The 13217-nt window shown below is 44.2% G+C and overlaps 1 long non-coding RNA gene across 1 annotated transcript in view; it reads left to right on the top strand.

Moving 5' to 3' along the window:
- Nucleotides 1–768: 768 nt before the first annotated feature.
- LOC140711581 (uncharacterized) overlaps nt 769–13217 on the top strand; it is a 47429-nt gene continuing 34980 nt past the window's right edge. The window contains exons 1-2 of the long non-coding RNA XR_012092855.1: nt 769–895; nt 4506–4642. This is a non-coding gene — a long non-coding RNA (uncharacterized lncRNA). The remainder of the gene's footprint in view (nt 896–4505; nt 4643–13217) is intronic.

Genomic DNA, 13217 nt, shown 5'->3' on the forward strand with positions numbered 1-13217 from the left:
AAGAGGAGTCCAAGTCTGAGAGAGACAAAAACCCAACTCTAATTATATCTGTGGTGCCTGGGAGACATCCCCAGCTTAGATGAATAAATGTGAAAAGAGAAAACAATCATAGGCAATTAGCTGGGTCTTGGCTTAATGTCAGCAATGTATCCACTGTGAACCTCAAGCCCTCCCCGCTCTGTGGGCACCAGTCTCCCTCCCTCCCTTCCTACCCTCAGTCACTGTTCCAGTTAGCAAAGCAGAGAAGGCCTCTGACTTGTATTGTTTCTCTGGAATTAGGCGCGACAGTCTTTTCCAGTGACTTCTTAAAAGTCTGTCCCTTCTTCTGGTCATCATTGTATTCTGCCCCCTGTCCCCTCCCCATGCACACCTCCCCCCCACCACAAACCCACGCCTTGTTAAGTCATTTTACTGGAAAACTGCTTGGCATCGAGCACCTCTTCTTTCAATTATAGCAGCTTTTCAAGGTCTCATTGACCCACACAGAATGCCACTGGCCGAGTGTAAGTGTCAGAGAAATACATTTCTTTTAAAACACTCTGCATTTCTACTGCAAATAGGAACCCTCCCCAAGTCCATCACATCTGGTGATAACCACTGTCAGGCTGGAGAGTGGACTCATGGTGCTCTCAGGGCGACCTCGCAGGGGCTTGGCCCTGGCACCAAGGGGATAGCCTGATTGGCTGGCTGTTTCATTGCCAGGTCTCTGAGGGCCAATCAGGATTTGCAGCTCAGCCACCTGCTTTCTGAGGCACACTGAGCAAGATGGCCGTCTCATCGTGCTAAGGCTTGCTCCTGGAGTTCCCATCTTAGCCCTACAGCGGGACATTTTGCCACCACCTCTTTGTGTGTTGGGAAGATGACATCTTTTCTTCTCTTCCTGCTTCTCTGATTGGTGAGTTTGAGATGGAGAAATGGACACGTGCAGTTCAACCCCTTCCATTCTCACTTTCCAAGAAGCAAGCTTTCTCTGTCTCTGGAAGTTTCCTGGGACTGGACTTTGTCTTGGCAAAGGGAGAGCCTGCAGTTTGGTTGGGAAATGTTAAATAGGGCTGTGTGAGAAATCTTAGGTGCAGACCGGGGCTCTTCGTCTAGCTTTATCAGCAATAGAGCAGACATTCTTGGCTCCAGCTCAGAGCCCCAGCCTCCCTTGTCTACCTGTCAACTGCTTTGGGGCTTGGAGCAGAAAAGCAGGGAAGTACTTGTCACCCTCTAACTCCAGCACTGCCCTCAGGAATGAAGAGAGGAGCCAGGGAACTCCTGCGGGAATTCCCTGAGAAGACCACAGGGATATAAAATATAATGAAGTGATGTGGGGGAAAAAATTGATAAACCAGCATGCAGATTGAGGATGAAACTCAAGGATACAGGAAAACTGAATCTCATGTTTTTCTCTTAGGAAATTCCTCTCAATATGTGAAACAGGAAGACTGAGGGTTTCTCCTAGAGTTGTTGAAAGAATGGCACTTTACAGAATTAGTTTCATGAAGCTTGTGAAAGGGAATCATCTGTTAATGCACCATGAAGTCATTATTAGAGTTTTCTTAGAATACTACCCAGGTGCTGGTAGAAATTGATTTACACAAGTGTTCTTGTTGCACTTGAAGCAGAATTAGGAATTTAGCTAAAACTTTTCAGATACAAGAGATTAGACCTGCAGGAGGGGTAAGAGAATTTGGTGGAAGGGGGAAGCAGAGAGCACCCTGACTAATTTTAAGAGCTCACCCAAGGCCAGTAGTTTTCCACCCATTAGAATCACCTAAGGAATTGCGGAACAATTCCAACATTTGGGTTCCTTCCCACATCATTCAAACCAGACACTCTGGTGGTGAGCCAAGGAGTCGGTATTGTTAAAAACTGCCCAGGTGATTCTGTCTGGTGTGCAGCTGGGACTGAAAAACAGTGTCCTAGTAGGCTAAGGAAGCACTGGTCATCTGTCCCTTGCCTTTGGGAGCAGCCCCAGGTGATGGTGATGATGGTGGTGGTGGTGGTGAGTGGGGAATTTACATACTCTTTCTTCCCTAACGATTCTAAAGCTCTGCTACTTGAAGGGTGGTCCCTGGACTAGCTGCATCGTCACTTGGGACCTTGTTCAAAAATGCAGAATTTGGGGCCCCATCCTAGACCTGGACCTATTGAATTAGAACTGTAGTGGGGAAATGTTTCTTGAACTTTAATGTGCATAGGAAACACCTGGGATCTTGTTAAAATGCAGATTCTGTTTCAGTAGGTCTGGGGTGTACTCCAAGGTCCTGCATTTCTAACAATCTCCCAAGTGATTCCAGTGCTTCCAATCCACGGACCACACTTTGAGCAGCAAGGCAGCTGAGGACTTGGAGCAACCACAAATGGAAGTTGCTCAAAGAGCACTGCTCCAGCTTTGGACTGCTCTGTAGGAATGGTGCTGAAAATGTTGCATGGTGCATCTTCAGGGACATAACAGACACTGAAGATTTTATAGGAGTGGCTGCCATTCCCAGAACAGTCAACAGTAATTACCACCATCAGGAGATGCTGTTGCTGGGAACTTCCAGGAACTGCCAATTGGAGCTGGCACCAAAGGAAACTGCAATGGGAGAATCGAGTTAACAAGACTGCTTAGCAAGTTGGAACCCTCTCTGTATTCCAGCCCAAGTCACACTTGAGAATGAGGGAATTGGCTGTTCTTAATCACTTGCTATCTGGAGGACAGAACCAGTCTTTCCATATACTTCACACTGAAATTAGATAATTTTTCATAAGATTCCTCTTGGGGCTTATGTATTCCTTTACTCCACATATATTTTTGAGGATCTACTTTGTACCAGGTAGTATGCTACGACTTAGATTTGAATGTTTAGAAACTGAGTGAGGCTCCAGCCAGCAGTAGACACCTAGAATTGCAACTCAACCCTCATTGGAGAGGACACTGTGGCTTGAGAGAAGGTTATATTGGGATAGTGTCCATAAACAACTTAGCTATTATATAAACCTTGGGCCTAACATCAGTTGATGTCAATTTCAGAAATAAGACCATATATGATTCATTTGGAATCAGGCACTGGAAAAGCCAATGCTATTACTGGAAGGAATTTGACACCACTGAGCTACCCTAGGATAAAGGCTAAGTACACAATATTTTGCAATGAAATAGCAGCCATAGAAGATATTGTATGACTGCACTGGGGGTTTAGTACTATAACCAATTTGAGAATTTGGGAATGATTCAGTTCTGGGCAGGGGATGTAAGTGGGAGCTTGAACCATGGGCTGTATTCCTCCTCTCATATGGAAAAGCTTTGCCTATACCATTTAGGATGTCCTTTCCCATCCTGCCCTTTAAAGCAGTGTGCTCGGAAGAGGTATTGCTGGCCTCCAGAGATCTCAGATAATGTTTCTTGTGACTTTTATAAGGCCAAGGGCTTCCTATTTGAAGAGCTATGCTCACCTGTTGTGAAGGCAGGAAGACGTCTCAGTCAATATGTACTCTAGTGACCCAGAAGCAGGGGAATGTCAAATAACAAAACAATTGCTGATTAGGAGTTCTGAAACCTCAGCTGACCCAGGAACACAATAGGAACTCATTAGCAGTAGGGACCAGAAACCCTAAGGGGAAGCCATTATAATCCTCACCCCACCCCCACCCCACCCAAATCCCAGCACTTTGGGAGGCCGAGACGGGTGGATCACGAGGTCAGGAGATCGAGACCATCCTGGCTAACAAGGTGAAACCCCATCTCTACTAAAAAATACAAAAAAAACTAGCCGGGTGAGGTGGGGGGCGCCTGTAGTCTCAGCTACTCAGGAGGCTGAGGCAGGAGAATGGCGTGGACCCGGGAGGCGGAGCTTGCAGTGAGCTGAGATCCGGCCACTGCACTCCAGCCTGGGCTACAGAGCGGGACTCCGTCTCAAAAAAAAAAAAAAAAAAAAAAAAGAATCCACAGCTCACCAATGTTAAATGACTCGAATAAAGTTACAGGGTAGTAGAAACAAGTGGAGAAGAACAAAGGTTTTCTGACTTCTAGTACCAGAGAAATTAGAAATGCTTAAGAAACAAGAAACTGTGGAAGAAAAAGACCTGTCATTATAGTTGGGGGTGTGTGTGCAAAAGGAAATATGTAATCATCTCAATTTGAGGGACTGCCATGTGTGGGCAAACACAACAGACTGCGAAGTTACGAAGGAGATGGAGGACCAAAGGAGTGTGCAATATAACTGGAAATAGGACAGATATAATGGAAATACACAATAACATAAGTCACATAAGCACGAAATATATACCTAAGTGATGACAGCTGTATAAGGAGCTGGGCAGCATGGGGGAGAGAAGGAGGCTCAGGGAGGTAATTGGAAAAGTGTGTGGGTAGAAAGGAACTTGATAGACAGCAGCAGTATTTGCATCTACCCAAGGAAAGGCACTTGCTGCTGAGACAGGTTTAAGTTCGTTCCCCGGGGCCAAGATAGAGTCTTCCAAAGGGCTCTGAGGTTCTAGCACTGGAGAAAGTAGAGCATGAAGTTGCCTTCCAGGGACAGTCTGGTTGGAAAGGGAGTAGGAGAAATAAGAGAAGGCTCCGTTGTAATATACAAGACGAAAGGAAAAGAAAGACAAGTAAAAGGAATGATCTGAAACCACCTGGATATTGGAGCACAATTGTGAGAACTGGGTAAGAAGAGCCCATTTTCTTACCATCCCTTTTTCCCCCTTTCCAAAACATCCTATATTCCATTTTGGATTATTCTTGATAAGTTTCCTTTCCTGTTGAATGTGCTACTCCAGCTTGATAAATAGGCATTTTTAATATAGCTGCTGGATCCAAATTGAAGGGGAGAATAATCTAGCAAAATATCCACAAATTAGCTGTACTTCCTTTTGTAACATAAAGCAGCTCTATTCACTCACCTGAGATGGAGTGGAAGATCTCACACACTGTTCTCTGCTTTCCTTTTCTGCTTTGTTCAGAGACAGAAGATGTAGGTACTCTGCTGAGCATGGAACTCCTGGCTCCCTCCTCCACCTCAACATATGCTTATTCAGGTAGAGCCCAGCTGGGGACTGACAGTGGTAGAGCATTGCTGATTTAGGTTCCTCACATAAAGCACTGTAGACAAGGGCAGAGACAAAAATCTCTGGTAGTATGCTTGCGGGGGATCTGAGTTTTTAATGTATTTGATTGGTTTAGCATGTCGAAGATCAAGGCTTGGAAGCAGGGAAAAAAATTACACATCTTTCCAGCAGAGCCAATGTAATGCTTGCTTGTGAGCAACCAGGAATTGTGCTGTATGCTGTGCACACCTGTCTCATAGACCTAAGGTAACGGAACCTGCAATCCAGTGGACCATGGAACTGCTTGAGTTCTGGGCACCGTCTGTGCCAGCATGCCTGCTGAATCGGTATCTCTCAGGAGGGGGCCAGAAATCAATCTCACGCATTCCCCAGAGACCTTTAGAACTATGACTTAGAGGGACTGTGTAATAATAGAAATGACTTACTGGAAGGATAAATTTTTAGAAAATAGTTAAATACATTTTTTAGAAAATAGCATCCTCAATAATACATGACTTTAATGAAACAAAAACAGAAAGCCATATATGGGAACACTGTGAAGTGAAGGGCTAATAGTACAACAACCATACCACATGATACAACATGAAAATGAAAATGTTGAGAAGAAAGGGGACTGGGAGTGGTAAAATAGGACTGTAAGGAAACAACACTTGGAGTAGCACAATTTAAATCTGCATCAGAGTAATAAACAGCAGAACTAACAGGGTAGAATTTAAATCAGTAATGTGGAGGATAAGCCTAGAAATTGTTCCAGAAGATAGTGAAAAGCAGGGGAAAAGAAATATGTTAAAATGAATAAAGAAATGGTGGGTAAGAAAGTATTATTCAAAGGATGCAGGGAGCCAACCAAGAACTGCAGATTTCTTTTATTTAAAAAACCCTAAGAAGTTAATTGCTTCTCAGCCTTTGGGCTAAGATTAAGTGTAAAAACTAGAGTAGTTAGAACAGAAGCAACAATCATGATGAAAAAGACAGCTTTTCCAGGAAGAAAAAAGTTCCTGAATTCATAGATGAAAAGGGCCCCCTTGGTTCAGCCAAAGAATATTCTAAAAAAAATAAAAAATAAAAAATCTAACAAAACCTTGAATTACAAGGATAAGTGAATAAATCTGCATGCATTTAACCAGAAAAATATAACCACAAATGAACAAAATCAGACAAACTTTCAACTTGTTTATGCATTTGTAAATGCCAGAAAAATAATGGTGCTGTGTTTACAAGATGTTGAAGGGAAAATTATAAACTAAGAATATTATACACATTGTTTTTCATCTCTTAAGGCAACAGAAGTACACTTCTAGACAAAGATTTCAAAAATATACCTCCTATGTATTTCATCTTGAAAAAATCATTTGAGGATGTACTCTGGCTGACTAATTGATGAATCAAAATTAAGATCCCAAGAAGAAAGAAGCAACTCCTAGTATAAAGACTAGCAGGGAGAATTGAAAATTGCAAAGCAAAAAGTTTAATCTATATAATTGTAAATGAGTTGAAGCTTGTTGGTCAATTCCACTCCAAACAATATTGTCTTCAGTTGCATGGGCTCTGGTATACTAATAATGCAAATTAGTTCTCCCTAAACTGTAAGCTGGGAGAGGGCAAGGGCCATGCCACCTTATTCACCACTTTATCTCCAGTGTCCATTCCTAGCTTGTGGTGATGTTTATTAAACATTTATTGGACTTCCTATGTGAGTATTCTTTTAAACTCTCAGCAGACAGGCCTTATGAATTCTATCATAACATTCTGGCTGGGAGATGGGAGATTTTGGACAACAAAATGAGGGAAGAGAAATATTACAAAACTGTCAGAGGAGAGAGCAAACTCCCCCACTGAGCCAAGTCATCTTGCCCTCTTTTCTTCATCAGGAAAGAGGCAGTAGTTCTAAGAGACCAAAAAAGTCATGTGCCTGTTTTTATAGGCACCAAGATGTAGTAAGTTCTAGTTCCCTTCCTCTGAAGATAGGGGTGGGAAGAGTCCAGCCTCTCTCTAAATAGGACAACTATCAAGCCTCTGACTGTTTCTCAGATTCTGAAAGGCCTTGGGGCATGGGGGAAGCGTAGAGGGTGTGTCCTGAGCCCAGAGTGGTCCAGGGAGTGGCATACTTCTTTCCTACAGACTCTAAGATCCCATTCCTCAACTACCTATCAACAAGTTCCAGGTCATAAATTCTCGGCAGTTTCTGGAAAACAAAGCCCCATATCCTGGAGGAAGTGAGGTACATAGGTGTAAGTGATGTTGTGTGTGGAATGATTTTCACCACATTTTTCAGCGAAGTATGCTCATGAATGGTCTTCATACTAAGAATCGGAAACCAAGCCTAGAAACCCGGGAAGAGGAAAGATGTGTATGTGTAGAAGGCATGGGGCCAGAAGGAACGGTCATTCGTGTACCTTTCCCTCAGTGCACTGAAAGAAATGCATTCAGGCCGGGCGCAGTGGCTCATGCCTGTAATCCCAGCACTTTGGGAGGCCGAGGTGGGTGGATCAAGAGGTCAGGAGATCAAGACCATCCTGGCTAACATGGTAAAACCCCATCTCTACTAAAAATACAAAAAATTAGCCAGGCATGGTGGCGGGCGTCTGTAGTCCCAGCTACTCGGGAGGCTGAGGCAGGAGAATGGCGTGAACCCAGGAGGCGGAGCTTGTAGTGAGCCGAGGTCGTGCCACTGCACTCCAGCCTGAGCGATAGAGCGAGACTCCGTCTCAAAAAAAAAAAAAAGAAATGTATTCAGAGAGCCAAGGAGAAATAGGGACAGCCAGGCCCAGGCTGTGAGCAGGTTCAGGGAGTCTCACTTAAACGCAGTTAAGTCGTAGTTGCCTTCCACACCTCATTTCACTTGGTAAGAACAAGCAGTCTCACAGAAGCAACTCCACTCCATTAATAAACTTACCAGGGTTTATCAAGCATGTGTCAAATATGGGACATTTCCATACTGGGAACTAAAGACAAAAACACAATTCCTTGTTTTTATATGGTTTTGTCTATTAAGATATAGGAATGGCCACCTCCACCTTATTCAGTTAAAAGAATGACTATTTTTTATTCTTGAAGACTTGATCTAGATGTTTTCTCTTTGTAGTCGCTCCTGACCTCCAGTCCCTCTTTTGAGCCCTCCCAGATTATTGTAGGGATGTAGGTGGAAGTAAATAAACTTGAAAAGGTGTGCCAGACCTCAGGAGTCCTTGGAGATAGACATGGAGGCTTGTGTTAAAAGTTTGTTAGAAGGTTTTCACTTTGAAGTTGAGAAATTCAGGCCAGTGAGCCAAGGCATGAGAGATGTAACCAGGTTTTGTTCCTTGGGGCTCAAAATCAAGGGCAGCCGATGAAGTGACAGAGAGAACTGGCTCAGAAATCTGAGCAGCAGCAGTTTGCAGGTACTTAGATGGGTGGGAAAGGGGGACTCAACTGAGGTACCAAGGGGCCCCTCTGCACACACCAACTCTCTCAGTAACCATTACGGTCTATCCTTTGAAAACAACACAAATGTAATGTCTTTATATTAAAGCTAAGATTCAGCCTAGAAGGTGAAGTTTGACATTGAGGATGAATGCCACTTAGTGCAGTAGTTTGTTTGTTTGTTTGTTTTTTGTGTGTATTTTGAGATGGAGTCTCACTCTGTCACCAGGCTGGAGTACAATGGTATAATCTCGGCTCACTGCAACCTCCGACTCCCTGGTTCAGGCGATTCTCCTGCCTCATCCTCCTGAGTAGCTGGGATTACAGGCACACGCCATCAGGTCCAGCTAATTTTTGTATTTTTAGTAGAGACGGGGTTTCACCATGTTGGCCAGGATGGTCTCGATCTCCTGACCTTGTGATCCACCCGCCTCAGGCTCCCAAAGTGTTGGGATTACAGGCATGAACCACCACACCCAGCCCAGTGCAGTGGGTCTTAATCCTGAAGACACATAAGAATAATCTGAGACGTTAAAAAAAATATATCAATCCCTGGACCCACCCCAAACTAAATAATTCAGATCTCTGGGCATGCAGACTGGGTGTTGGTATATTTTTAAAACACTCCCTGGCTGACTCTAATCTCCAAAACTCTAATGGAAGAGAATTCGGAGGCAAGTAGGGGACCTTGCTGCAAAATGTGGTCTCTATATTAGCATCACAGGGAGGCTTGATGGAAATACAGCCTCTCAGGCCCCATACCAGACCTACTGGATTAGAATCTGCATCTTAACAATGTCCTCAGAGCATTTGTACGTACTTTGAGTATCACGATAGAGTAATCCTATGCAAGGTTTCAGCAGTGACTTGTTAAAATACTCCAGAATCAGAGAGCTGGAATTGATTTTAGTCACTGAATTCAGAGATCCCAATGTCCCCACAGGAATCAGGCAGAACAGTGAGTTAGGCAGGCCTGCCACCCCAGCAGCTCACATGGGCCTTGAAGACTCTAAACAAAACGAGAGAAGATAGGGAGTAGTGAAGACAGGGGAAAAGCACACAGTTCCACTAGAGAAGGAATCTGACTCCGCTCCAACTTTGATTCTGCTGGAGTTACAACTTGACTCTAGCTGTTGTTTCTCTGAAATTTCCTGTTTTTTAAATGTTGGCAACTAATTTATGTTTTAAAAGTTTTTTCTATAGGTGTGATGGTTAATTTTAGATCTGATTTCACTGGGTTAAGGGATTTGGATTTGTGTCTCTACCCCAGTGTTGGTAAAGGGACCTGGTGGGAGGTGATTGGATCATGGCGGCGGACTTCCCCCTTGCGGTTCTCATGAGAGTGTGTTTGTTCTCACAAGATCTGGTTGTTTTAAAGTGTGTAGCACCTCACCCTTCTCTCTCTTACCCTGCTCTGGCCAGGTAAGGTGCATTTGCTTTGCCTTCTGCCATGATTGAAAGTTTTCTGAAACTTCCAGCCATGCTTCCTATACAGCCTGCAGAACTGTGAGTCAATTAAACCTCTTTCTTTATAAATTACCCAGTTTCAGGTATTTCTTTATAGCACTGCAAGAATGGACTAATATACCAGGTCGCTGGTAAAGCATTATTTTGGTGTCTGTGAGGGTGTTTCTGGAGGAGACTGGCATTGGAATGAGTGAACTGTGTAAGGAAGAGCCAACCTCACTCCAAGTGAGTGGGCACCATTTAATCCTTCGAGGGCCAGAATAGAACAAAAAGGCAGAGAAAAGGTAAATTCATGTTCTCTGCTGGAGGTGGACTATCCATCTTCTAGAGCCCTTGGACATCAGAACTCCAGGTTCTTGGGCCTTCAAACTCAGACTTATGCCAGTGGCCTCCTAGGATCTCAGGCCTTTGGCCTTGATCTGAAAGTTATACCATCAGCTGCCTTGATTCTCAGACATTTGGACTCCGACTGAATTACACCACCAGCTTCCCAGGTTCTCCAGCTTGCATGTGGCACAGGATGGGACTTCTCTACCTCCATAATCACATGAGCCAATTCCCATAATAATTTCCTCTTACATATCTACAGATATTGACATATCTATAGATATGTCAATATCTTACATATCTATAGATATTGACATATCTACATATATATCTGATTGGTTCCATTTCTCTGGAGAACCCTGATACAATGGGCAAATCACAACACACTGAGGACAGATTATACCCAAGAAATACCATTAATCTAAAACTCTTTCATATTACAGATAAAGAAATTGTGTCTAGTTTTCTCATTCTCCACTTTCAGGAGAGAGTGACTCCAGTTTAAGTATCATTTAAATTTTCCACTTTTGTTTTAGGTAGTAGAGAGCTGCTGTCTTACAGAATTCTAGAGCCACTGAAGGTGGAAGTGGCTCTGAGTGGGGGATCAAGAGGGGTTTCTCTGGAAAGACAATGAAGAAACTCAGATTCAATATCCAGATGTGTTGTTTTTGGTCTACCAGAGGGGCAGACCAAACCATTTCAGTTGACATTTCCTTCAACACCAGGCTTGTTTTGGGAGTCTGGGCCAGGTGACAATGATGGCACTAAGAGCTTGTTTTCCCAATTGGAGTCGAAACATTTGCTGAGCAACCCCATAAATTGGCTAGACAAAAGTAAATAAGAAGAAGAGACATGGGATAGGTGAGGTACCACATGGCCCTGTGTGAAAAGAAAGTTGGAGAGAAGTACCCTGCAAAAAAAAGCTGAGAGACAAGATGCAGGGATGGCTGGGCCAGTCAATTAGTCAACATTCAGCATTCATTCATCCCTCAACAGCTATTTATCATGCATCTGTTGTATCCCAGGCACAGCTCTAGATACTAAAGATACAACAGTGACCACGACTGACCAAGCACCTGCCCTCATGGAGCTCACACCATTTTTCATGTGAGCATCCTACATCTATGAATCTTTGTTTTTTTGAAACAGGGTTGCACTCTGGCCTAGACTAGAGTACAGTGGCATGATCATGGCTCATTGCAGCCTTGATCTCCCTGGGCTCAGGTGATCCTTCCAACTAAGCCTACCAAGTAGCTGGGACTACAGGCACGCACCACTACACCCCGTTAATTTTTGTGTTTTTTTGTAGAGGTGGGGTCTCTCCATGTTGCTCAGGCTGGTCTCGAGCTCCTGGGCTCAAGTCATTTGCCCACTTCAGCCTCCCAAAGTACTAGGATGACAGGCCTGAGCCACTGTGTCCTGCCCATCCCTGCATCTTAAATATCTTTGCCTCCCATCTGAATATCACAGCCAGTATCCTATTTTTAAGCCATACTGCTACAATATATTTACATTTGATATCATTTTCACATTAACCATCCTGGACCTATGAGATCTTGACAGATTTTGCTGTTCTCAAAAACAAAGATCCTGATACCATGATGGTCATCACCAAGATTCACAGTCCTGTGAGGTGGGGATAATAGCTACTGACATTAGTATTTGTTTCAGATTGTAAACCCAGGAAAGTTGGAATATATCAGGGAATTTATTATCTTGTCTTCTTCACCTTAAATGGAATTTTCAGGTGTTTCATTCCAAATTTTTACCCTCTGTGATTTCTATATTTAACTTAGTGGTCATCTTTAGTCTTTGAGCTTTCTCTTGGTTGGAAGTCTCATTTCATAGTATCTCAGTTAAAATACATTTTATGGTAGGTAGTAATTTTGTCCTAATTGTATAAGCACTTTAGCCTGTTAGAAAGGGCAATCACAGTTCCCTTAAAAATGAGTATATTGGGGGCACGCCCAAGATGGCCGAATAGGAACAGCTCCAGCCTCCAGCTCTCAGCGTGAGTGATGCAGAAGATGAGTGATTTCTGCATTTTCAACTGAGGTACCAGGTTCATCTCACTGGGGAGTGCCGGATAATCGGTGCTGGTCAGCTGGTGCAGCCCGACCAGTGAGAGCTGAAGTAGGGTGAGGCATTGCCTCACCTGGGAAGCACAAGGGGGAAGGGAATCCCTTTTTCTAGCCAAGGGAAACTGAGACACACAACACCTGGAAAATCAGGTAACTCCCACTCTAATACTGCACTTTACCAAGGGTCTTAGCAAATGGCACACCAGGAGATTATATCCCACAACTGGTCCGGAGGGTCCCAGGCCCACGGAGCCTCCCTCATTGCTAGCACAGCAGTCTGAGATCTAACTGCGAGATGGCAGCGAGGCTGGGGGAGGGGTGCCTGCCATGGCTGAGGCTTAAGTGGGTAAACAAAGCCACCAGGAAACTCGAATTGGGTGGAGCCCACTGCAGCTCAAATAGGCTGGCCTGCCTCTGTAGACTGCTCCTCTGGGGAGAGGGCATAACTAAACAAAAAGCAGCAGAAACCTCGGCAGAGGTAAATGCCCCTGTCTGATAGCTTTGAAGAGAGCAGTGGATCTCCCAGCACGGAGGTTGAGATCTGAGAATGGACAGACTGGCTGCTCAAGTGGGTCCCTGACCCCTGAGTAGCCTGACTGGGAGACATCCCCCACTAGGTGCAGACCAACACCTCACACCTCACACAGTGTGGTACACCCCTGAGACGAAGCTTCCAGAGCAAGAATTAGACAGCAACACTCACTGTTCAGCAATATTCTATCTCCTGCAGTCTCCGCTGCTGATACCTAGGCAAACAGGGTCAGGAGTGGACCTCAAGTAAACTCCAACAGACCTATAGCTGAGGGTCCTGACTGTTGGAAGGAAAACTGACAAACAGAAAGGACACCCACACCCAAAACCCATCAGTACATCACCATCATCAAAAACCAAAGGTAG

The sequence above is a fragment of the Chlorocebus sabaeus genome, chromosome 4 (assembly GCF_047675955.1).
Source record: "Chlorocebus sabaeus isolate Y175 chromosome 4, mChlSab1.0.hap1, whole genome shotgun sequence".
NCBI classification, from domain to species: domain Eukaryota; kingdom Metazoa; phylum Chordata; class Mammalia; order Primates; family Cercopithecidae; genus Chlorocebus; species Chlorocebus sabaeus.